Below are 26,817 nucleotides of genomic sequence, written 5' to 3'. Positions count from 1 at the left end.
TTTACAAGAGCTTTCTCACCACTTGGTGCTGAGAAAAATGAAGGCCTCTAGAAAGTGTCATAGTAGGTAATAATATCTTTGATATCAGTTTTTTACTCCAGGGAAAGTCATTTAATCTCCTCCACTCTTGAGCAAGGAATCTTTTCAGCCAAGTCTATAAACTGCCAAGAAAGAGTGACCATTAACTCTCATCAAACCAATGAGGTTTCATCTGTCACCCAGGGTGCTATGCCTTTTTCAAGAAAGAGGGAGGAGGGAGGAGTTAAGATGTCTTCAGCACCAAATGAACAAGAAGTGATACCAAAATGGTCCATGATTGAAATAAGAACTTAATACATCTAATTTCAACTCTTTCAAAAAAATAGTTTCCACATTGGTTCGTCTAGGGGAGGAAGAGTGAGTTAATGAAAGTCACAAAACAGAGAAACTTTTTTCGTTGTTGCCATTTCCCATTTGTTCTTCAATATCTCTTCCTCCATGGAAGGGACTATTCTGGCTGTCAAATAAAGTTTGATAAGAGCAGAAGAAGAAAGAGGAAATGGGAAGGAAGATGATTTTACCTGTATATCTCATTCCATTCTCCCTAAATAACAAAACAAAATTTTTTCTCATATCATTCACTGGAAAGATGATTGAGACTCTTGAACAACTTAGCTCAATTCCAATATACTGTGGTCAAGATAAAATCTTACAAATAAAACCAGCTAAGACTTTGGGAAGAGGGGATCAGAGGCAACAGTTTTCTGTGCTGCTTTCTCTAAATTTTACGACTTTTATAATGTTTGTACTTGTTTATACCTTGAGGAAATATTTAAACAAAGATAAGACCAAACCTTTTAGACTTCTGATAGTCATACTTGCATGAAAAATGTTTCCTGAAAAATATTCAAAGTGGAGGAGTTAATTTCAAGATGTATCTATTGAAACAGTCAGAGCATAATTAGGACATAAATATTATTTGTAAAATGTTCATCTGTTATGGGCCAGCAAGCATAATATGGTTAAGGGTACATTGAGAAGTGATTAGGGAAATTATAGATAATATAACTTCATTTATGTTTCCTGGTTTTTGAGGCAATATTTTAGTTAAAATACATTTATCTGAGGATCTAGTTATTTATTTCAGACCAGGAGTAAAGGATGAGGGAGCATCAAGCAAGTAGAAGCCTTTATCTTTTGATTTCTTCTACTATTACCCAGACTTAAATAAAAAATCTTGGTAAGTCCTTGAATAATATATTAATCTCATATCTCATATAATATCATTCTCTCTCTTTATATATATACATATATACGTATATTTGTATATACGTATATATGTATATATATGTATACATATATGTGTATATATGTATATACCATATATATATATATATATATATCTGCTCTGTCTATTCTGAGGCTTGAACTCAGTGCCTTGGCACTGTCCTTCAGCATTTTTACTCAAGGCTGATGCTCTACCACTTGAACCATAACCTCATTTCTGGTCCTTTTGATGGCTAATTAGAGTCTCAGTCTTCATTGATCAGGCAGGCTTCTAACTATAATCCCCAGATGTCAGCTTACTAAGAAGCTAGGATTATATGTGTGAGACTATGGTGCACAGCAACTTTTGTCATTTTAAAACAGTGGATATTAGCAATGTTTTATTCATATTGTATCAGATAATATAAACATATTCTGTGCAACAAACATGTTACATACTTAGGACAGGATTGTGTTTCTCATAAAAAATAGGAAATTTAAGACTCAGATTTCTTCACCTGAAATAGTTTCTTCTAAGCACAGAATTTAACTAGATCCTAACAAAGTGCTCACATTATCCCATATTGCTGAGAAATTTTTTAAATCCTATAATTTGATCATAAATATCCAAGAAGTCAAATGATATTTTAACACTTGATATAAGGTCAGCAAAATACTCTGCAGACAAAGTTCAACATAATGATGTTTACTTTAAGTTAGCTTTGGCCTAGGAAATTCCTTTGACCCTCACTGTAGACAATTCAGCAGTCCACTCTACTGTTATGTCCGCAATCTAGAGCTTATGACAACTTAGTAGCTGATTTCCCCCTTCCTTATTACAGTTCTTGAGCTATGCACAAACAGCAGCATAATATGCTGCAGTAAGGAGTCTCTTAAGACTCTCCAGAATAAGAATGCATAGCAATGGAAAAATACACTGAGGTCCACTGCTGTTTAGGTTTTGAAAATTTGCCCCACCTAGGTAATTATTATCCCTCATGTACACACACACACATTCATACATGACTGAGACAAATTGTATAGAGCTCCCAAGAATGATTCAATAGTAGACAAATTAAATAAATGATGGCCTAATTATATCAGTCCTAGTCTCTCATGTATTAATTCATACAATTTTGCCGCTAGTAAATCTATATACTGAGCTATGCATTCATGTTGAAGCACAGTTTCAGAATGACTTGAGAAGTGTGAAGGATAGGAAACAATATTGTATTTAGAGATAGAAATTAAGTTTTTTTTTAATTTAGTCATTTGTTTACTTTGTGTACTTAGGCAAGGCATGTGTTTATCTCTCTGATTTATTTTCTGCATATGATTTTCAGTGATAATTACAAATAGTAGATGCAAAATGACAGAATGTTTGAAAGTGTTTTAAAAGATAAGTATTATAGCGTAATGCACACAATTGTGTATCTGTTTATATGTTCATGTAGAGATAGTGAGCCTCACAAAACTAACAGAGGATTGATCAATTCAATTCATTTTAGTTAATGTTTGCCTTCATATCATACATGCAATGGAAAAATAATATTTATGTACTTCATAGTTTAAAAACATACATCGTTTTCATGTCAAATATTTTTCAACTATAAACTTAATATCTTAGTAGCTCCAACCTTCAGCTTCATGAATAGGAATCTCAGAAGCTGAGGAATGCACATTTTGCAATATGTCATGTTATAAGTTCCCTGAATCATATCAGAAGTGAACTAGTATCACGATCCAGCACATAGTAAGATCTACATGGTAAGTTCATATGTTGCATATATGGTAAATTCATCAGAGTACTAGACATTTCCATGAGGGCTAAAAAAAGCATTGCAGTTTTTTTTTTTTTTTTTTTTGGCCAGTCCTGGGGCTTGAACTCAGGGCCAGCACTGTCCCTAGCTTCCTTTTGCTCAAGGCTAGCACCCTACCATTTGAGCCACAGCACCACTTTTGGCTTTTTCTCTATATGTGGTGCTAAGGAATCGAACCCAGGGGTTCCTGCATGCTGGGCAAGCACTCTACTGCTAAGCCACATTTAATGTAATAATTATGTCAAGTGAGTTAACATCTGTGAGTCCTGAAAATAGGACTAGTAATATCGATTAAATAATGCTGTTAAAAGAATTTTGTTTAGGCAAGCTTCTATACAATCAGGATTTCAAACTCTCTGTCTTAGTAAACAAGCATTTCTTTCTGAAAAAAAAAATCAGGCCCTGTTCAGAAGATCTTTAGCCATAAAATTATAGGTTTATTCATCACAGAAGTCATCACATGTATGTTGGCTATCAAATAATTTCAAATTTTATCATCTTTCTGGAGTCACCAAAATCTTACATGTAGCTGTAATCCTCATCCAGCGACATAGAGCGAATTATTATTTTACTCTAGACCTAACTCCAGAGTTGGAATATAACATGGCTTTGAAAGAACTACACATAACTGATTTGTTTCGAGCCTCCTCAAGGGAATAGACATCACCACTTCTTTATATATAGAGACCTTCCACCAAAGCTTGCAAACTAATGGAGGTAGGACTTTTATTAGCCTGAATCTGAGAGGTGGCTTCATCTCATGACATATAAACAAGAAGAATCTCTTTTGCTTCTAAGTATAATTTTCTTCACTATCAAATGGGCAATGCTCCTTATTTCTCCAAGGGGCTCTAAGACTGATCAGATTCAGTGCACTGCATCTCTGTGCAGAGTCAAGAATAAGATAAATTCATCAATAAACATGATCATGAGAGCATGAAACACATTGGTCCCTCAGTGTCTCTTCAGGAGTCATTCTGCTCCTGACCTTTAATGGCCTTACATCAGGAGGATATTTTGGATATATTATTTACTTTTAATGCTCTAGAAATATATTTTTTATTTATTGACCTTCATATATCGCCTTTCAAGAATTATGAGCATTACAGTTTCAAAAGACAATTGCAGGGCCAACTAGTGGGGTTTTGAGTTACAGTTTGATCTGTGGTGCTGCAGCATATGTTCCAGAGAATGCTGACTTTACCTCTGATTTCAAAGTAGTACATAACCATAGAAAATATGTAAATAACTGCTCCATAGAGACAGACCTGAGTGTCCCTTTTTTGCCTATTTGGCCAGATATGTTTCTGTATGATAAAGGAACGGCCAAATTCTGAGGTCACAACTCTACTTGTGAAGAACACCAAAATCACTAAGCTTCTTACATAGGTGATAGCTTACAAAGCACTTATTTCATTTTTATTCCAATTATTTTGGCTAAAATCAAATAATACATTTAAAATATAGATGATTTATGTTAGCAGAGTTGGCTTATGGTTTATCATTGAACCTGAAAAACATTTGACAACAAAAGGGGGTGAAGGTCACTGATACGAGATAACAACCAGAACCACAACATCAGGAAAACTTGTCATTATTATAGAAGAATATGATACTCATAATTGTTATAGACAGATTGAGAACCCCTGTTTATCAGCCAATTCAGTGTGTGTGTGTGTGTGTGTGTGTGTGTGTGTGTGTGTATGTGTGTGTAAGTGTGTGCTGGTCCTGGGGCTTGAATTCAGGGCTCAAGAGTTGTCCTTGACTTTTTTTTTTCTATAGGCTAGTGATCTAACACTTGAAACGCGCCTCTACTTCCAGGCTTGTGGTTAATTAGATTTGAGTCTTATAATGTTCCCGTCCAGGCTGACTTTGAACCTTGATATGGTACAAATATTTGTAGAGTAATACTTTTGGAGAAAATACAAGTGGATAAAGTAAAAAGGAATCTCCAAACTAAGTTTTCAAGGAAAGAAAAGAAATCCTCAGGTGAGATTGAGAAAAACAAACAGCACATGTTTTATCTCTTCTGTGCAGAATCTAGATCAAAAAACAAAGAAATCTAAAAAGCATTAATATAAAGGTAAGAGTGTGGGAAGGTGAACTATTTGAGGGATAAAGGGGAGCCGGGAAGCTGAGGAGGAGGAATACTTGTATATGTGAATATATAAATACTATAATAATCTCTTTACTTTGTAGCATTAAAGCAATCTCCCAGCCATACCAGATTAGAGAACACTAAAATAAACAGAAACTTCTTATGGGATATAGATTAAATACTTGTTTAGAGATGTGAATATTTTCTAAGTTCTACTGCAAAATTCAACCACCTGTCAACGAAAGAGCCATGAACAGAAATCCCTTTGTACGTTGTGTAAGCATTAATCAATGTAAACATAATATTATCATTCTCAATCAAAAATGTAAGCACAGGATATTTAGCTCTCTAACAATTTTTGGAATTGCAGAGTATAGCAAACTAAATGATAAAATGTTATTTTATTACATCAATATCCTAAATTGAATTCCATTTCTTAACTCGAATATTTAAAACAGCATATGTATCTTAAACCTTTCTAACAATGCCATCCCGGAAATCCTGTGAAAAGAACTGCAGAAATTAGCATATGTTTTCTGTGGTCTCTTTGATGTAGTTTATACCAAGGGAATATCTCTGGGTATAAAGAACACTCCCACGAAAGGACAAAAGGAGATTTTTAACAATCAATACTCTGAATTCACTGAAATGTGAGTATTTTATTTTCTACTTCCCATTTTGGTTAAACTTTATAATCTCTGTGAATTTTGTGTTAATTTTGTGTGAACTTAATCATTAGGGAGTGTTAGAATTAATATCTGCACCATGTTTGTGGTTACACAGATCTAGAATGAAAACCCAGCTTTCAGTGTCCATCTGCCACCAGGGAAGTACTTAGCTTCTTCAAGAACGCATCCCTGTGCTTTATATAATGCAGGCTTCCCTTAGAGGATGCCTGTGAGAATTGTTCATAATGAATTCAATGCATCTAACATAAAGTAAGGGCTCAGAGATAGAGCTGTTAGTATAACTACATACCAGAATAAGCTCAGGGGCACTTTACATTTCAATACATACAGGAAATCACAAAGTCTCAGGGCATGAATATTCTGGACTGCAGATCCTAAAGGTGGCAACAGAGACCTTGTGCTTTATAGCAGATGAAAAGGTGCTGAGTAGTATTTCTTCTTGGTCCCGCACAATTTCTAAGTTTCATACTTTGTAGAAGCTGCTTCCTCTCTGTCCTCCCCTCTCTCCTTTCCTTCTCTCTTCCTGTCCCTCCCTCCTGTCCTTTCCTCCTCTCCTCCTGTCTCTTCCTCCTCTCCTCTCCTCCCTTCCTCCCTTTATCTCTCTTTTCTCTCCCCTCCCAAGTTATTAAATAATTTACTCAATGGCTACTCCCTGTGAGACTACTCTCTATACTCTGGGAGAATCTTCTTTAATCTTTATTTCAGAAACTCTTAAAAGCACAAAATATTCAACTTTAGATTACAGACAATTTGATGAGAAAGTGAAATAAAGGGGATTTTCTAAGGTGAAATGCAGTTAAGTATACAGATAACAATTTGAGCCCAGGTCTCCAAAGTTCATACTTCAATCATTTTTGAATACCTCACACAAACACCTGTTTACTTTTTACCAGGTAGAACTCTGGTTTCTAGTGTCAGTTTATGTTTCAGTCAATTTTCATAACTACAATTTTAGTCACCAGTGGCTTAGGCTTGTAATCCTGACTATTCAGGAGACTGAGAGCTGAAGATTGCAGTTCAAAGCCAGCTCCGGCAGGGAAGTCTGTGTGACTCAGTTCCATTCAACTTCTCAGAAAAGCCACACAGGGCGTTATGGTTCAAGTGGTAGAGAACTAGCCTTGAGCACAAAGAGGCTCAGCGACAATGCCCAGGCCTGAGTTTAAGCCCCAGATCAGAAAAAAATAATTAGTCTACATTTCCCTCCTTAGGTGTACTCATTTAATTTACTGAGAAGGGACAGTAAAAGGGAAGGCACTATTTTACTCGGTTTCTTTCCTGTAAATTACATTTATTTTTACTGACTTTTAATCCCATTTTTATCTTCATTTTCAGATTTCTCTTTGCTTTTCCAAATGTCAATATCTTTAAAGAATATGCACCAATTGTGCAGAAAGTCCTTCACTATCAGTTACAGGCCAGGGAAAGGCTGAAGTAATGTCCAGCCTTGGTCAGGGTGAGGGATGAATAAGGCAAAAATTGGATGTACATAACAGGTCTCAGGACCTGAGGAAAGCACACTCAATGCAAGGCTCATTCCTTATTAAAATTCATTCATGACCTTATCTCTCCATACTGATCACTATCCAAGTTTGAGCTTAGCTGTGACTAGCCTTCCCACAGGCTCCACATGGACGGACGTTTTGAGACTGGATTTTTATATGTTACATTTTATGGATCATTATATTTGTCACTTTGTTTCTACAGAAACCAAGCCCATAGAATGTGAGCTACCTATAGAAAGTGATTTACCTTAAAGATTTGGTGGATGTAATTATGGAGGCTTGATGCATTCGAAACTCAGGGACTGTGAACGTTGCATCTCAAACCCAAGTGCTGTCTGTCGCCAGAATTCCCACTTGTTAAGGGGCGTCAGCTTCAATTACTCTGCTCAGGCCTACAAGTGAATGCCTGAGGCCCACTCGTGTAACCGAGGAAGACGTTCAGTCAGTGCCCACAGATTTAAATGTAAACCTAATCCCAGAGTACACAGACCTCAGGAAAATGTTTCACCAATTATCTGAAGTTAATTTGACACATAAAATTAAACAACGCACTTCTCTACCTACTCAATAGTTTGTAGCCACCTTATTATGTGACTTGTCTCATTCTATTGTTCTCTGTTGAGCCTTTGTGTCCCACATTGGCAACATAACCTAAGAATAGCTAGAAGCTGTCAGAGCTAGAATGCTGAGAAGTATGTCATGACTCTATTATCTTCTCTTCTAGGGAGAGGGAATAAAGACCAGAGAGCAGGCCTGGTTTTCCCAGCTGCACGTTCTTGTGTTCAAACACAATGCTCCCTGATACCTTGGATAGTCTCAAAAAGTGTACAGAGTTCCATGGCTTCCCATCCATATGGAAAACAACTAAGTGTCATTGCCAGGAAATGGAGACTTTTACACCATGATTTGCAAAACAAATAAAAAAACCCTGAAAGTTTATTATTTAAATTAACATCATTGAAAAATGTGTATATCTGTCCTCGTGTATCTGTGTTTTTACCAAAACTGTCTATAATTCCTCAATTAGGGTGAATTCTGAGACCAGCAGCTTTTAGCCTGAGATATATCATCTCTATAAAGTTTCCAGGCTTGGACTTCAAATACAATTGTAAAATCAGCTTGCAAATTTTATATGTATCTGGCTCCATAATCAAATGAGCCACTACTTGATGTAAATCTCTCTCTGTCTTTCTGTCTCTCTGTCTCTCTGTCTCTCTGTCTCTCCGTCTCTCTGTCTCTCTGTCTCTGTCTCTGTCTCTCTCTCTCTCTCTCTCTCTCTCTCTCTCTCTCTCTCTCTCTCTCCACTAGTACCTCTCTTTTCCTGGAACCTTGGCCAATGCAATTCCTTAAAATAAAATTCTCCAATCTCAGAAATGATAAGAATTGAATATTGCCTTGACCTGCTGCAAAGGCCCTCTTTATAAATAATATAAATCTGTTATCTGTCGACTTCTGAACTTGACCCTGCATTATCCTTTCCATAGCCAGTCACAGCCATAGACACCTGCCTGCCATAGGAATTTCCATAGCTCTCAATGAAGATAGGTTTGCAGTAAGTTTTGACAGTAAAACATCGGGGCCAGAACTATCAGAACAGGCTCAGCACAACTGCTGGAAGAAGCAGCTGGATTCCCTGAAAAAACACTCAGAAAATAAAACACTAGGTATCAAAGAGAGAACTGTTGAGCCCAAGATCATCTGAGTCACTCCTGGGAGACTGTGAAGGCTTTTACAGAGCCATGTCTCTGCCCGTGCCCCTCTTAAGATACCAGGAGAGCTATGTGGGAAGATCCACTAGCAGTTATCAAAACAGTCACTCAAAGCTCACAGACCAACTACATAAAAGGACAGGGGAGAGAGAGACATAGTTAAGAAAGGAGCATGAGAGCCAATGGGTCATGAAAGAAGTGAAAGTTGGTGGAAGGGAAGAACTCTGGCTGGGAAGAAAAATACACCCAGCTGTCAGTGCAATCACGGAATTCAATGAACAAGTGGGTATCTCAACATGTGGACCCTTTGCAGTCTCAGCAGAATAATTTCCACTCCCAATGAGTAAGTTATAACAGTTTATAAAGATGTAGCTTTATCCTGAAGGAGCACATATCTACAAACAAACACCCGTTCATGCTCAGTAACACACACATGCACACACAGGGGTGAATTACATTGTGTTTTATCATCCACTGCATAGTACATGCATCAGCACATTTGACTGATGAATAAATAATGGACTAATAAATTTTAAGTCTGGACAAAACATTTCTTTTGCTGTTGTTGTGCAAGGTGAAAGCATCATGGTAACAGTAACGGGCTTATTTTGGAATGATAAATATGGTAGCCGTTTAAGCCTGGACACCAATGTCTCCTGCATGTAATCGTAACTACTCATCTACTCATCTCAGATCTGAGGCAGCTGAGGTCTGAAGATCCTAATTTCAAGACAGGAAAGCCCATGAAATTCTGATCTCTAACTACCAGAAAGCCAGGAATAGAGCTATGGTTCAAGTCTCAGATCTGAGGCAGCTGAGGTCTGAAGATCCTAATTTCAAGACAGGAAAGCCCATGAAATTCTGATCTCTAACTACCAGAAAGCCAGGAATAGAGCTATGGTTCAAGTGGTAGTACACCACTCTTGAGCAGGTAAGCTCAGGGGTAATATGTAGGCCCCGAGTTCACGCTCTAGGTCTGTCACCAAAAAAAAATTAAAGAAAGATGCATTTTTTAAAAAAATTGGATCTTAGTTGTTTAATTACATGTCAAATGAATTAGATGATTATAGAAATTCATGAAAATTCTTTAGACTCATGGTTCTGGTAGAAGCTAATCCTCAAGTTAACAAAATGTGGCTTTGGTATTTCGGTATTCTTAGGTTCCAATGAGATTACTTTGTTATAGTCATACCTAGCAGCTTGGAGCCTATTTCTTTCTTTTCATTTTTTTTAACCCGTCATTGAGTCCTGAACTCAGGGCCTGGGTACTGCCTCTGAGCTGCTGCTTCTTCTTCTTCTTCTTCTTCTTCTTCTTCTTCTTCTTCTTCTTCTTCTTCTTCTTCTTCTTCTTCTTCTTCTTCTTTTTTGCCAGTCCTGGGGCTTGGACTCATGGCCTGAGCACTGTCCCTGGCTTCTTTTTGATGAAGGCTAGCACTCGGCCACTTGAGCCACAACGCCACTCTGGCCATTTTCTATATAAGTCATGCTGGGGAATTGAAGCCAGGGATTCATGTATATGAAACAAATGCTCTTGCCACTAGGCCATATTCCCAGCCTTAGAGCCTATTTCTTTGCAACAAAGGCACTAATGATGTGTTTTACAAATATAGTCCTAGCATTTAGTGATTTTATGGTACCTCCTTATAAGAGGCACATGAGGAAAATCTAATAAAATGTATTAAGAAGTGTAATTTTTCTACTTTACCAAGTATATGTTAAGGTACATTTGACAGATGACCCACAGAGACTTGTTCATGTGTTTCTTTTTTCCAAATACATGATAAAAGATGGAGATTTAATTCCCTAATAGTAGATCAAGTCTTCAGAATCACATTGTGTGGTTCGTCTTTGTACTTGGAACAAAGTGGTGGAATAATGCCTTTTTATAGAAATTACAAATAAAGTAATTCATGTAATTATTCTGCAATAGTGTGATTGTTATTATGTAGACTGCAGAATATTAGAAAAAACCCATTAGCTAATTGTAGGGTTATTTATGTCCAGAAAACTGTCTGGCAATTATGCTAGAGGTAATACTAGCATGAAATTCACAGGTTAATTGTTACTTGATTTTTAAATGTAAAATGTGGATATCTTTTATTATATACCAAGGCACCTTTCCACATAATGATATCACATGCCCGAAACAGAGTGGAAAATTGGACTCAACCCAATAAAGCAATATATTCTCCCATTTAAGTTCTTGAAAATTTAACTTCTTTAAAAAATGTTATGCCACTCAACTTCAATTCACATATTTTCAGCTAGTCACCTGCTGGCTCAACTTTCTAATCCTAGTGATGGAAGAAGCCAAGTTATGATTTTTAAGACAGTCTGGGCTGAAAATTTGCTAGATGCTACAAAAGAGCTAGCAAAAAGCAAAGCTCGGGTCTTAGTCCATGTGGGTAGTCATGTGAAACTATTCTCTATGATATTTTGATTGTGCATGTTTGCACACATGTGCATGTGTGTGTATGTTATGTATGCCATCTTAATGGATAGAAGCACTTGGTTACTCAAAGGTATCCTTATGTTGGAAACTGGCCCTTATCTTATGTGAGCCAATCAAATATCTTACCTGAAATCTGTTTCTCTCCTGAATGATAACATGGAGTTTATTCAAACAAGAAAAAGTCATTTCATCATCTTTACTTATTTAAAAGTGGAAGAAGAATAAAATGGTTCTATCTCTTAACCTTCAACATTATGTGTGGCATAGAATAACCATTAAAGTTCTATTTACTGCTTAAATAAATGAATTATTGATTCAATGAGCATTAAAGTAATAAGAGTTTGACAGGTTGCCAGAAAAGATAAATTGCTACTGCCTCTGTATATAGGTATGCACGCACACTTGTGTGCGTGCATATTTGCACATATCTCAGAAGATTCTCATAAATATGTATAGTTCACATCTAGGTTTATTTATTATTGATTAAAATATGCAGGCACATTAGAGATCAAACTTGAAAAGTATGAAGTCATGTCATAATCCCATCTCCTGGTTATCATCGTTCACATAGCTTTCCAGTGCCAAGGTTCATGCAAGTGTTCATCATAAAATTGTGAGAAGTTCTTTTACAGCGTGCCGGAGCTTTGTGAAGTGATAAAAAACATACCTGACAAAAGCAACTTGAAAGGAGGTAGGATTGCTTCTGGGCTGTGGGCTGATGGTTGCCCAGCCCCAGGCCCCCTGGCATTGCTGAAGCAGAGAATGCGGTACTGGAAACACATAGCAGAGGTGGCTATAGCTGCCAAGAATGGTGGGCAAGCAGGGGAGAAGGAGAGCTTGGCAGAGAGAAAAAGGGAGTCAAGGAGACATGAGAGAGAAGGGAGAAAGAAAGACAGCAGAGGGAGAGGGGAAGAGAAAGGAGAGAGCAGAGTGACAGGAGAGCTAGAAGAGAGAGGAGAGACAGAATCAGAGAGAGAACAACAGAAAAAAAAAGAAAGACGTAGACAGACAAGGTACCATCCTCATGAGCACTCCTTCCGGGACTCATTTTCTTCATCTAGGTCAAGGCTTCCAAGTGCCAACTAGGGCCTAGTAACCAACCAGATTATAAACCTATCAAAGAACCAATTCACAAATGAAATCAGAGCCTTCCTGATCCAATTGGTTTTCCAAAGCACAATTTCCGAACCCTGGAAATGAAGCTTAAACTCTTGGGAGAAATTCTAGATATTTACCCTAACAATCTTTATATAAAAGCATTATGTTTGCATATATAATGTTTCAGCTATGGTAATGTGAATCTTTTTATATAGTCATGAGCTTCATATCTTTGTTTCTTAATTAAGAGGACTTAATTATTTTTAATAGAGAAAACGCTCTAGGTTCATTTTTGTAAGGACAATATAATAAAATGCTATGATGAAGAGCGGAATCATTTCTGTTTAAAATATATTTTGTTATAGAAGTAATCAGGGATGCTAAAATTACCCACCGTGTTCTACCCAAACAGCAAAGTGCTTACAAATGTCAAACCCCTGAACAGCAAGTTGAGGCTGGCACAATGAAGCATCCTCTGAGAAGATCCAAATTCAAAACATTCACTTCATGAACAGAGCTTCCATAAACAGGGCTGTGATTTGTGGATATCTCTGTTGTGCGGTGACTTGCATTCATTTGGTGATATATCCTGGAGTAGCATACTCGATCATAAAGCAGCTCTACTGTTCAGTTCCTTGAGGAGTTTCAATATTGATTTCCACAGTGGCTGGATCAGCCTCACCCTTCATCTTTGCCACTATTTGTTACTGTTCTTTTTCTCTTAATTTTACTTATTTATCTTTTATTGTGCTGGTCCTATAGCTTGCATTCCAGGCCTGGGTACTATGCCTTAGCATATTTTACTCATGGCTGGCACTGTACCACTTGAGTCACAAATCTGCTTCCAGCTTTTGGATGGTTATTTGAAGATAAATTTGTCATACACATTTCTTCCTGGGCTGACATTAATCTTTGATCCTCAGATATCAGACATCCGGCACATAGGATGACTCATCTGAGCCGTTGCTGCCTGGTTAGTGTTCTTTTGTTTGTTTGTTTTCTCATTTTTTTTTTGGAGGTTCATAAGGAAGTTTACTAGTGGGGCCATAGTTCCCATGGGGTGGCAGCTTCTGTCTCAGGGTAAAAGGGGAAGTAGGTAGGTAGTGAGTAGGAGTGGCTCATTGGAATGGGTGGATCTGGGGCTGATCGGAGGAGCTGAGGACTTGAGGCTGGGGAAATGCTAACATTCCCCCATTTGTTGTTTCTTAATAACAGAGGAGGGGTACCGGGCTGGGAGTATGGGCAGAGGTTGTTTCTTCTGGAGCTCCTTCCTGCTGTAAAGGGGTGAGGTAGTCAGGGGTCCCTGATTCATCATTTGGCCTGGTACTGTCCAAGAAGTATTTGACAGTTTGGTTGGTAAAAGTCCTCATCATTTCCACGAGGATGGTTATCAGGGCCAATGGGTGTCACTGTCTCCTCTGGCTACCTCCTGCAGCTTGGGCGCATCAAGGAGTCACTGGGGCTGGGGTCTTCAGGATCCAGATCTGCGCTGGCAGAGCAATGTAAGTGAAGCCTCTAGTTGCTTGTAGTAAGAGGTTGGCCTTGAACTGCAAGTTCTCAGGTGGCGTCCTGGGTGAGGGATATTATTCTGTAAACGAGACTTTTGCAAAGGTCAGGCAAAAGGCTGACAAGTTCACAGGACCAGTTAACACGAACAACATGGGAGAACACACCCTGGCCACAAGCCAGAAAAGTTCCATTTGGAACATAAACCCAATTGTGGCCCATTACAAGGAAGGAGGAATAACTGGACTGGGGGCAGGAAGGGAGTGTTTAGGAATAGTGGACTGGTTGGGAGTAACCAGTCAGAGGCCAACACACACACACACAACACACACACACACACACACACACACACACACACACACACACACACACACACACACCAAGTAACAAAGGTAAGAATGCAAGTTTCTGTCCAGATGGAAAATGGACAGGTATGGACATTAGGAGGGTAAACAACTATTCCTCTTGATCTCCTGGCTCTGATTAATTTTGAAAGGGCAAGTTTAAATTGACTCCATTTAAGATGAGACTTTATCTCCTCTTACTCTTCTCCACAGTTCCTCGTTGTCAGGATTGACCTTGTCCTGAAGGTCTAGGTGCTCATTGCTTGGATAGCTTGTCCCAGTTGGTATTCATGGGGTTTGAACTCAAGGTCTGGGCACTGTCCCTGAGCACTTCTGCTCGAGGCTAGTGTTCTACTACTTGAGCCACGGTGCCACTTCCAGCATTTGGCTGATTAGAGATAAGTCTCTTGAACCATGTTGCCAGTCTGGCTCTTCACTGGTTAGTTGGGAGATGGAGTTTTAGAGGGATTTTTTTTCTGCCTGGGCTGGCTTCAAACTGCAATTTTTAATGACAGTTATTCTGACTGAAGTGAGAGGGAATCTCAATGTACATTTGTATTTCCCTAATGGCTAAAATTGGTCAATATGTTTGCATGTATTTGTTGGTCATTTGCTGTTCTTATGAGAATTGTCTCTTCTATGAATCAGCCATTGAAAGATTAGCTTACTTATTCTTTTGAAGTTTTACACAGTGGAGATTCATTCAACTTTAAGCAAAAACAAAATTGTATCATTTTCAGGAAGTTAGCTTTAACTGGATATCATCCCATTACTTGTAATAAGCTTGACTGAGAAGGACAGTATTTTGCACTTGTTTCCTTATATGAATAATCTAGATACTTCTAAACAAGGACAGGAGAGTAGAGGAACTACTTAGGAAGAGGAAAGGAAACCAAGAGGAAGATAAAAGAAGGTACTGTGGGGCCATGTATGTTCAGAGTTCATTATTTATATGTATGTGAGTGTCCTAATAAAAGCTCTTGTAAGTGTACAAAATGGTGTACTAAAAATTGAAATGCAGACTTGTGTGATGGAAAAATTTCATGGTTGCTAGATGAATAACTTGCAGTGATTTTTTTTTCAGAACTGAAGACTGGGCACATGGCTGGTGGCTTTTGAAGGCCTCCAATTACAGGGATGAGGAGGCAAAATGGAGGTCTGCTCATGGTGGGCACCAGAACCTCACTTCCAGTGAGGATGTGTCTCAGCCTGGTTACTACCTTCTGAGAGTTCTTCACTTGCCTCGTGTGGAAACTTGAATAAAGTGATAAAGTTTCATTATTCTATAGTCTATAAAATGAAGGGAATTGTGACCAACTCATTACACAATTTTCAGGTGACACAAAGAGCATGTGTAACTGTGTTTACCTTTGAGAACTTTGTACTTGCATTTGAATCTCTGCTGCATCAGTATGATAAGATTACTAATACATTTTAAACATTTTTTATCATAAAGGCTATCTACAGAGGGGTTACAGTGACATAAGTCAAGCAATGAGTGCATTTCCTTCTGAAAAATGTTACCTCTCCCTCATTTTTTCCCATTTCCTCCTCCCAACCCCATCCTACCTAAGTTGGAAAACTCATTTCCAACATAGTATCTAGCGAGTATCACTGTTGAATTGGTTGTACTTTATTTCATTTGGATTCATCTTGGGGTTTTGCTTTGAGTTGTTTTGTTCAGGTTCTTTTATTATTATTTCTTAATGTTTTCTACTTATGCTGCCTTGTCATCTCTGAGCATCCAGTTTACGGGTTTATATTTCGGTTGGTTTTGCACTCTCTCTCTCTCTCACCTCGTTCTTTTTCTGTCTCTCTTTTAAGTTCTTAGTCATTGGTTTTCATTGTTCAATTTTTCTTTTCATCTATGTTCTCTTATTTTCTGATACTCCAATTAAAATCTGGGTGCCTGTTGGAATTTTTCACACAGCTCTTATACATCTTGTTCTCTTTATCCAGGTCTTTTCTGTGTTTATATTGCATTCTGAATATCTTTTATTAATATTGTCAAGCTTATATTTCTTCAACTAGTCAGTTCAGTGGGTCTTTCAAAGCCACTTTCAGTTCTCTTATTTTGTAAAATTTCTTTTTTTCTTTCTTTCTCGGGTATTACACACTTTTATTCATGTTGCCAATTTTTTTTTCCAAAAAGTGCTTAGTGTAGGATCCATATTTGTTCTATAGTCATCGTTTAATCATTTTAAAGTGTTTTCCATTTGTGACTGTTCATATACTCTTTCCCTCAACATTCCTCAGGTTTCCTAGTGGCAGAGCAATTGCCTGCCAAACAAAAGCCCTGCTCAACTCCCAATAGTGAAAACAAATTATTTTCCCATCTAGGTTTTATAGCACATTATAATGTTTTGATGAAAACTGGGCATTGTCTGTCACGTACTATGCTATTAGATAAGAAGATATGCAGTGTAAGATTTTTACCTTTATTTGCCTGAGTTGGGCCATTTGTAATGTTTCTCAAAGTAGTTTCAAATACTCTAGTTTACACTCCCCTTTCTTCCTCTAGTTGTCCTAAAGCTTCCTTCTTAAATGGAGTTTGAGTCTGGCATCTCTTAACTGAGCACACACACACACACACACACACACACACACACACACACACACACACACACGTTGTTGCACCATGGCCTTGTTGATACGGTTATAAGCATTGAGGAAGAGAGACATCTTAATCTTGTGATGGCGCCTCTCTTCTACAGCTTCTGAAGGCCTGTGGAAGACAGCTTTTGTGACATTGCATGTTTCTAAATCTTTTCAGAACCCTGATTCAGGTGATAGGAAAGAATGTCACAGGAAATAACCAAGCAACTGACCCTGAGTTTCCAAGGGACATAATTTTGACAGTGTCTTTCCCTTTGTATAATAGGTATTTGTTAGGAAAACACTACGGGCCTGTCTCAGACCCTTGCATCTTCAGTTACCCTGCCAAAGACACTTGCGTAGTACATGAGAATTAATGATCGAAAGAAGAGCACCAGTCCCTGAAGAAACTCTTTTTCACTGTCAAACTGATTTATACTTCTCAAATGATCATTTAAGCATTCCTGACTCTCTATGGGTCTGGCACTTGCTGTTCTACTTGGCAGAGATTCTCTGTATTTTCCTGGCTCGCCAGAATTCAGGATGGAAACTTTCCTGTGACTTGAATTCTCTAATGGTCCAGGGGAAGTCATTGATTTCTCAGCTCACTCTGCTCTTCTCTGGCTACAGAGATGGGGCAGGAGGTCTCTGAACTTCTCACATGTTACGAAGCTCAGATGTACAGGAATAACTTGGCTATATCACAATCCCCTTAGTCTGTTGTAGCATCATAAGATAGTAGAAGTGATTTTATTTAGAAATGATCAATGTAATTCTTTAAGCCTTCTCTGGGGCAATGCCTAGATTGTATGTGTATCATGGGAGATTTAAAAATAAGTTCAGTATCAGTCCTATTATGGCAGGCTCCAGGAGTTATAGAAAAGAAATCATTAATTTTAATAAGCAGGGAGAGAAACAGCATCAAGAAACTAATCGTCTGAGGCTATGAACATACTGTTTGTCACAATGAATAGTGTCAGTGCCTGATACATACTTCTTGAAGCTGGTTATTTATACACACTTACACAAGGAGAGGGAGAGGAAGAGACAGGGAGACAGAGAAACAGATCTTCTCAGAATATAACTACTAAAATAATAACATTTATAATCAATAAGGAAAATGGATTTCTGCAGACATTACCATAAAATAGTTTTTATTGCTTCTCTTATGTTTTATCCACATTAGCCACATATCTCATTTTCATGGACTATCATTAAGTAAAAGCACTAATTCAGCTGTCACTTAGAAGCTATCTACTGAAGTGGGGGGAAAAAACAAAGGAAAAACTAAGTACACACAAGTAAAATTGATTTTACTACTATTTATATTTATGTAGAATATATTCACAGTATATATGAAATAAATATTATTTGTCAGTCATTACTGTTTATTATTTAGTTTTACTATTTGTAAGTAATATTTATTATTACTGTTTGTTATTTATTGCTTATTTCCCATTTAGATACAATGAACATTAGCAGAAGATAATTCCTTTTGTCTAAAATAGGTTTGGTGACTAAGGAGAGAATATTTTTCAGAGTTCACCAGCCCTATTGGATTCTGCTTGGATACCTAAGATTTTGGGTTGAGCCATGTAAACCTTAATTAAAAACAAAAAAAAATAAAAATCAAGAACCTGGGGACTAATAAAAACTAACAATCTAGTTTCTTAAGATCTTTATATTTTCAGCACAAATCAATGTAGGTTAACAGAATTAATTTATTGAATGTGGATGAAAACATGATTTTAATATTTCCATTTGATTTATTCATGCTTCTGGTTTTATATATTGAATAGTATTCCAGTTTGGAGAAATGTAAATTCTGTTTTCTTAGTAAATAAAACTTGCTCATTAAGATAGATGAAAAATCCAATATTACTTTTTTGATGATCTTGTCCCTGCTCTGAAGTATGCAGATAAAGGGTCTTTTCCTGTAAATGAAAGTTAAAATGAGATTGAATCCTTTAGCAAATGGGTGGTCATATATCATTTATTCCCAAAGGCAAACAAAATAATTAGCACTTTCTGGGAAATGTGACAATATTTTAGGATGAATGAGTATAGGATAGACGAGTAATCTATTAGAAACAATTATAAAACAAAATGATATAACTCAGAAGTAAAATGCTTCTCCATCATGCCCATAAGTCAGAGTTTCAAAGTATAACAAAAATATGAGAAAAAATATTTTTGCTTGATTTTTATTATCAATTTAATACTACCAGGTTTTCCTTGGTGGGGGGCATCTGATTTGTGGGGGGAATGAAAGGGTATGTTATTTACCAATGTTTTCAGACATGCTTCTTGGATTGCAGCTTCCATAAAATAAGGAGAAATGAAAATCATTTTACTCTGACTGAGATGACTAAGTTACTAGTTCTTCAAGAGACTTCATAGCAGACTAGGCAGTGCAGACAGTATAAGTCAAATTGAAGGTATCTTAGTAAAAATTAGCCAAATGAAATAATCTATTTTTTAGGCTGCGCACTGGTGGCTCACACCTGTGTTCTTAGCCATTCAAGAGGCTGAAATCTGAATGTTGTGGTTTGAAGTCTACCCAGGCATGACAGATTGTGAGACTCGAATGCACTATTTACCACCAAAAAGCTGGAAGTGGATCTGTGGGTGACGTGCTAGAGCATCAGCCTTCAGCAAGAAAGCTCGGAGACAGCTCTCAAGCCGCAGGATGAATACACATACACAAAATTTATTTTGGCCACGCCCCAGTGTCTCATACCTGTAATCCTAACTACTCAGTTGGCTGAAGTCTGAAGATTGCAGCTCAAGTTCATCCTTTAGGCAGGAAAATCTAGGAGACTCTTTCCTCCAATTAATCACCCCAAATACCAGAAGTGCAGCTTTGGCACAAGTGATAGAACACTAGCCTCCAGCCTTAAAAGCTGAGGAATTGTGCCCAGGTCCTGGAAGTTTCTCTGTGGCTCAAGTGGTAGAGCCCTAGCCTTGAGCACAAAGAGGCACTCAGTCCCTGAGTTCAAGCCCCACAACCAATCCCTACCAAAAAAAACACATCATGTAAGTTGGATGTTCTAGCCTAAAATTCTATCACCTGTGGACTAAGGAAAATAAAGATGAAAAGTTCAAGTCTATCCTGGGCTACATAGTGAAGTTGGCAAAACAGCCTGGACTCCATGGTAAAAACTCTATCCAGAAATTAAATTAAGATGAATCAAAAGTATTAGGAAGCAATAATACTTGCAAAAGTCATGAAAGCAAAAGGAAGGTAAGAAAGGAAGGAAAGAAGAAAGTAAAGACAAGAAAAGAAAAGTAAAGAAAGGGAAAAAGAAAGGACAAACATTCTCAGGATTTGGATAGTTACTGACTTTAAGGCTTGTCATACAAGGGATGTAATAAAGACAGATGACCTATGCAGGAGTAGATATTTACAAACCCAGCCTCTTTCGATTGAAATGGTCACTTCATTATTGGCAGAAGTACTAAGATAGAAAGGTTATTAAGAGAAGTATTATATTTTCAGCAAATGACACATGAAATCATGGAAATATACTTTGAAAAAATGTGAATTGTGAAAACTGCTTGTACCATGTACCCAAATTTGCTTTAACTTTATCAAAAAACTAATCACGCAAAACAAATTTGCGTAAGTTCTGACAGGAAACTTTAAAGGAAATCTTTCTGACCTTAAAACAAACTATGCTTTCTCTGTAAAATCTAAAAAAAAAAAAAAAAACCTCACTATAATTGTAAGGGAAAATAAACAGTTACTTTGTTTTAACAAAAATTTTCAGGACAATGGAAAGATAAGCTAGTGACTGACAAGAAATAATGATTTTCACTGTGCATTTGGAAAAAGGATTTATATTCTGAAGATGTAATTGATTCTTACAATTAAATACCTGACCAAAATTATTCTACAAGAAAATAAAATCCATACAAACAAGACCACACTAAAGCTACCAGAACAACTATGTTTATTGTAACAAAATTTACCATTGCTAAAATATGGAACCAAACCTGATGCCCCTTAGTAGGTGAATGGATCAAGAAAATGTGGTATATACACACAATGGAATTCTATGCTTCTATCAGAAAGAATGGCATTGCCCCATTTGTAAGGAAATGAAAAGACTTGGATGGAAAAAATAATATTAAGTGAAGTGATCCAGACCCAGAGAAACATAGACTCTATGGTTTTTCTCACTGGTAATAATTAGTACATGTCTAGGGTAGTCCTAGCAGAAGATGACAATAGCTCAATAGCTATGTACATATGAACACATAAGATGATGCTAAGTGAAATGAACTCCAAGTTACGGAAAAATCTGGTTTATTATTATTGTTATTTTCAATGTACTATATGAAATTATGCCTTTCTAAAAAAAAAAAAAGAAAAGAAAATCCAGGCAGACCCAGATACCCTCATTGGTACCAGGGTGTATGGATGAATGCATTATAGTCAAGTACAAAATAAAGTAAAAGTTCATTACCTACTGTTCCAGACCCTTTACACTGACAAATCAGTAACTGGAAAATATCCAGTGTTAAGTAGAATGTGAAGCAACTGTAATTTTTAGAAATTATTACTGTGAATACTAAATATTACATGATTCTTGGAAATATTTGGCATTTCTCCATAAATCTAAAAATATACTCAACTGACAATCCTACATTCACTCCCATTTTTGTGTCCCTAGTGAAAATGCATGTGTGTACACCAAAAGACTTGTGGTTGAACATTCTTACCATAATTTGGGGGTGATATTAACATCTATAGCACAGCAGCATTTTATATATGACCCTGTCATCAATGGACAACTCCTACCCATAAACGTTTTAACGTGTGGTATGCAGCAACCTGAACTCTGCTGGTCACAATCAATGTATGAACTGCACGAGCCAGACCCACACAGCTTCCCATTTAATAATTCAATGTATATGAGATTCTGGAAAGCCAGAAGTACTGAAGAAATCAGGTTAGCATTGCCAACACAGAGGAAGGGAGGCGCTGAACATGGGTTGGGGACATTTAGATGCAATGTAAATCTGTATATCTGAAGGGTCAAAGATCTTGAATATGCAGTCCAGAGGGTCACATGTACATCATGAAAACAATATAAAATAATAGGGAGAATTAGCTGTAATACTAAAAAATATTTGTTTCATTGTCCTACCCTTTGGGGGAAGAGTAATAGTCTCTACTATGAAAAGCATGTAGTTCAGTCTACATTAGTAAATGCTCATCAGAGATATCTATGGAAAGTTTCTGACAGCACACTAATTAAATAAAGGCCCTCAGTGTCCTACTGTAGCTAATTCTTGCCATTGATACCAAGCCCCAGAATCTGTAGGTTGAACAGTCTCTCTCAAACCATTGCTATTTTAAATAAATCTATCTTTCATTAACTTGCCGGAATTATTTTGAAAATAAAACACCCAAAAGGATAAAACTGAAAAGCTTAGATAGTGTTATTTGTAATGAGCATTAGCAAAGGGCTGTAACTAAATGACTGACCAAACACTATGTGATAGGAATTTTGTCATATCATATGTGTATATTAATTTATGTTAGGAAAACAAGCTCTGTAAGCACAATTTTTATTTTGTAAAATCGAAAAGAAAAGCTAATATTTTTTTTCTTGATTTCAATTTAACTTAGAAATTACATCGTAGGTCTATAAAAAAATGGCTCTGACTCAGCCATTTTCAAACCTGAATAGTAATTTTTTTTTTTTTTACTGGAAGTATACATCATTTATTTCAATTTTATGAGAGACATTCAGGAATATGATTATAAAATTGCAAGCCTAATCCAGGTATTTAAAAAATGTGTTTTGTTTTCTCCTGTCTGGAGTAATTTAAGATGGCAGGAGCTGCCCATTTTGTGCTCTAGGGTGAGGGTATATACATCGCAGTCTCACTGCATTACAGCAGAGTGTTGGTCTTCTTTGATTCACGCCTGTAATCCTCGCTACTCAGGAGGCTGACATCTGAGGATCATAGTTTCAAGCCAGCCAGGGAAGAAAAGTCCCTGAGAGACTCTTTTTTTTTTTTTTTTTTGCCAGTCCTGGGCCTTGGACTCAGGGCCTGAGCACTGTCCCTGGCTTCTTTTTGCTCAAGGCTAGCACTCTGCCACTTGAGTCACAGCGCCACTTCTGGCCATTTTCTGTATATGTGGTGCTGGGGAGTTGAACCCAGGGCTTCAAGTATACGAGGCAAGCGCTATTGCCACTAGGCCATATCCCCAGCCCCCCTGAGAGACTCTTATCTCCAATTAACCACCAGAGAACAGGAGTGGCACTGTGGCTCAAGTGGTAGAGCACTAGACTTGAGCACAGAGAGATTCAAGGGACCGTGCCCAGACTGTGAGTTCAAGGCCCACAAACAACCAAAAAAGAAAAAAAAAAAAAGACTTCTAAATTCTAGTTCTTTTCATCTAGGTTATGAGAATTTATCAAATATAGCACAGGGACAAAATAGGTAAGGATGAGCTAATAATTTTTTTGTGTCTACTTACACAAAACTACTTCAGGAAACTCTTCAGCCGGGAAACATTTCCATGATGAGTCACCATGGTATTCACAAACTGCTTTGTTCAATCCTACCTCTCAGCGGAACTACTTGAAGATAATTTAAAAAATCAAAAACTGTGATTATTTTCTCTCTTAGAAATCCTTTTGCAGTGAAATTGCTACTTGATGTTCTCTGGACAATGCATCTGGTGACTTGCATCATACTTTATTTGCACATTCTACTGGATTATAGTAAGGCCTATTGTGCTAGTCTTCATTTAGGTTGGTGGCTACCATTCCACAATGGTAGAAAATCAAAAAATGGAATTTCAGTGGTTTTCTTTATTATAATCTAGGTCAACCTTTCAAATATTTTTCCTTGTATTGTTTATATACAAAAAAACTCTTTTCAAAGAATGGTCTGGGTGTAAATGTGGTATTCATCTCAGACATGGTTTCTAATTAAAGTTCAAAGAGAATTACAAATTACCAACAGGGCCTATAATAGTTGCAGGTCATTGAAAATGATCCATATCTTAATATTATGCCAGAAACTTCCCAATAGGTTGCTCACTAGTTATCAGAAACTGTTTTCAGTATCCAAGGATATGCACCAGAGCCCAGAGATCAATATACAAGCCAAGCTGTTGGACAGTGGGTATAGATTGCTATACTGTTCCTCGGGCAAGACTCAAGGTTGATTTTGTAGGTAAAAGTTTACAAAGAAAATACTCCAGAGGACTCTGCTTGTGTAGACTGAAATTGCAGGTTTCTGTTGGTGCTCTGCTGTGGGGACTGCTTCAGGAAGTAACTTGTAATGGAGAAAAGACCTGGAGAAAGCCTACTGCCAGCAGAAAACTGCTGTTGTGGTCTTCACCTTACCTTGTGTTGGAATTGAGCAAGGACACAGGATTTTGCGTGCTTGACCTTTCACAGTGATTCTGTCTACAACAGGATGAAAGCTGCCCCTTGTGTCTGTGTGTCTTTAACCCATGAGGCTACCTGCCTCTTAGAATGTGTCCTTCAATCTGTGTGCAAACTGCCCCAAGCTAACACATATTCTCTGGCCCATTAAAACTGAAAAAGAGAGGATATTCAGCAGTTTAATTAGTTCTGCAGATTGATTTCCTCCTTGCTCTTATGGAAATATAAATATATGTCTTGGCATGATGAATATTGCTGCATGAAGAATCCTTTTTACTGTCATTAGGGTGTCTAACGAACGGGACCAGCATTTTGCTACTAGATCTATATGAGACTGTTATCACGTAGTCATTTCAAACATAAACAGGCTGTTATGAGGTTTCCAGAGACATTATATGATACCTACAAGTCCTATGCTTCAAAGCCCCTCATGCTTTCATTGCGAAAGTGTGCACAGTTTATTGCCTGTGACCTGGTGTCAACATTGTAAGAGTGAAGGCCTAACCTGACCTACCTCGCAGAGCATACAGTGACAGAATTGTGGCCCACTATGGATGATTTCTCTCATTAACCCAAAATGTTGGATCTATAAACATTATATCTGGACAATTTGATATAAGTGAGTTTACAGTAAGGCTTGGGACCATCTCAGAAATTATCCTCCTTATCTATTTGTAGAGTATATTAGGAGTGTTTCCCACAAATGAAGTCTTTTGCTCCAATGTTAAAATGGAAAACATGGCAAAATGACTAAATCCTGTGTAATTAAAATCTAAGTCACTTCCACTTTTGAAAATCAAGAGATAGCCACTTATATCATGGTTTTGTAATTATCATTTTTAGTAGTTGTACAAAGGTAGATCAATTCAACATGCCTGTTGAACAATAGAATATAACGCATCTTTTCATTATTAATTTTAAGTCGTTGTACAAAATGTCAGATTATAGATACCAGGCATCTTGATCAATGGTACTATGACAAACATTAACTGTCCATCCTCCTCCCTGAAGAATGAAATGAGTTAACCGAGAAGAACAATAGGAGCTGGCTTAGCAGGTAACAGGTGGAACTGTGTCTCTCTCGGGATCAGTTCAGTGTCAGTTTAGAACTTCAACACTCCCGACCTAAATCTCGCAGTCTCCTGCATATGCGGTGCATCTGCTATTTGATTAAAAACAATCCTAATTATAACTTTGTGAGAAAGCCTTTTTCTTGATAGCATCAGAAAGTTGCCTTTATTCATTGTAACCTTATTATCATTTAGAACTGGGCTGAATAAAGAAATTTCCTGGTCCAAATTTGTGCTTAGAGCTGTAAAACTTCATGATTGAACTCTAGCAGATGTCTGTTGAAGCTTTTACAGGTCTTTGTGCTATCTGTTCCATATAGTAGACAAGTCTCAATTAATGGGCTGGTCCATTTAGCAAATCATTTTTAAAATTATCATTCTACATAGCTTTCCTCACAGACTTATGTAAAAGAAGGGATTTTTCTAGCTGAATGTTTACCCAGGAAGGATTCCAAAAATTTGATAGCAGTAGCTCCATATTACAGGAAGCTCTGCAAGGAAATTGCTATATAAGTTAACAGAAATTCATTGTAAATTATTGTTGAGCGAATTTCTGATACTCATATTACCTTGACTATGACAAATATATTTTTGGAAAAAGACACAGAGTCATAGTTTTAGAGGCTGATAATAATTGAGAATAGTATTCCACTTATTATGAAAAAGCCATACTTTTTAATGTAGTCGCTTATGATAAAGAGATGTAATTTGGTTTATGTAGCTATGTTAATAATATAAAATTTGAAATTTTATTTCTGTACTAATCCTCAACCATTCTCACTAGTGATTTCTATGAGGATGGTTATAAAACCAAATATTAAAAATATTTTCTCCAACACATAAAATTATACAATGTTCATCTGACTAACTAGTGGACATATGGTGAACAAAGACTTGTGATAATAACCATTTGTAGCAGGGCAATGGTCACAGTTCAAATGTACATAGAGAAAAATATTTAAACTAGTTTGACATCCCACGACTAGTTATATGACATATTATCCTAATGCCAACAAAATAAGGAAATTTTTAGAGACTTGAATTTTTTTTTTTTTTTTTTTTTTTTTTTTTTTGCCAGTCCTGGTTCTTGGACTCAGGGCCTAAGCACTGTCCCTGGCTTCTTTTTGCTCAAGGCTAGCACTCTGCCACTTGAGCCACAGCGTCACTTCTGGCCGTTTTCTGTATATGTGGTGCTGGGGAATTGAACCCAGGGCCTCATGTATACAAGGCAAGCTCTCTTGAATTTTTGGACAGGGTTATTCTGTTACTTCCAA

The sequence above is a fragment of the Perognathus longimembris genome, chromosome 8 (assembly GCF_023159225.1).
Source record: "Perognathus longimembris pacificus isolate PPM17 chromosome 8, ASM2315922v1, whole genome shotgun sequence".
NCBI lineage: Eukaryota > Metazoa > Chordata > Mammalia > Rodentia > Heteromyidae > Perognathus > Perognathus longimembris.
This window is presented reverse-complemented; position numbering follows the sequence as displayed.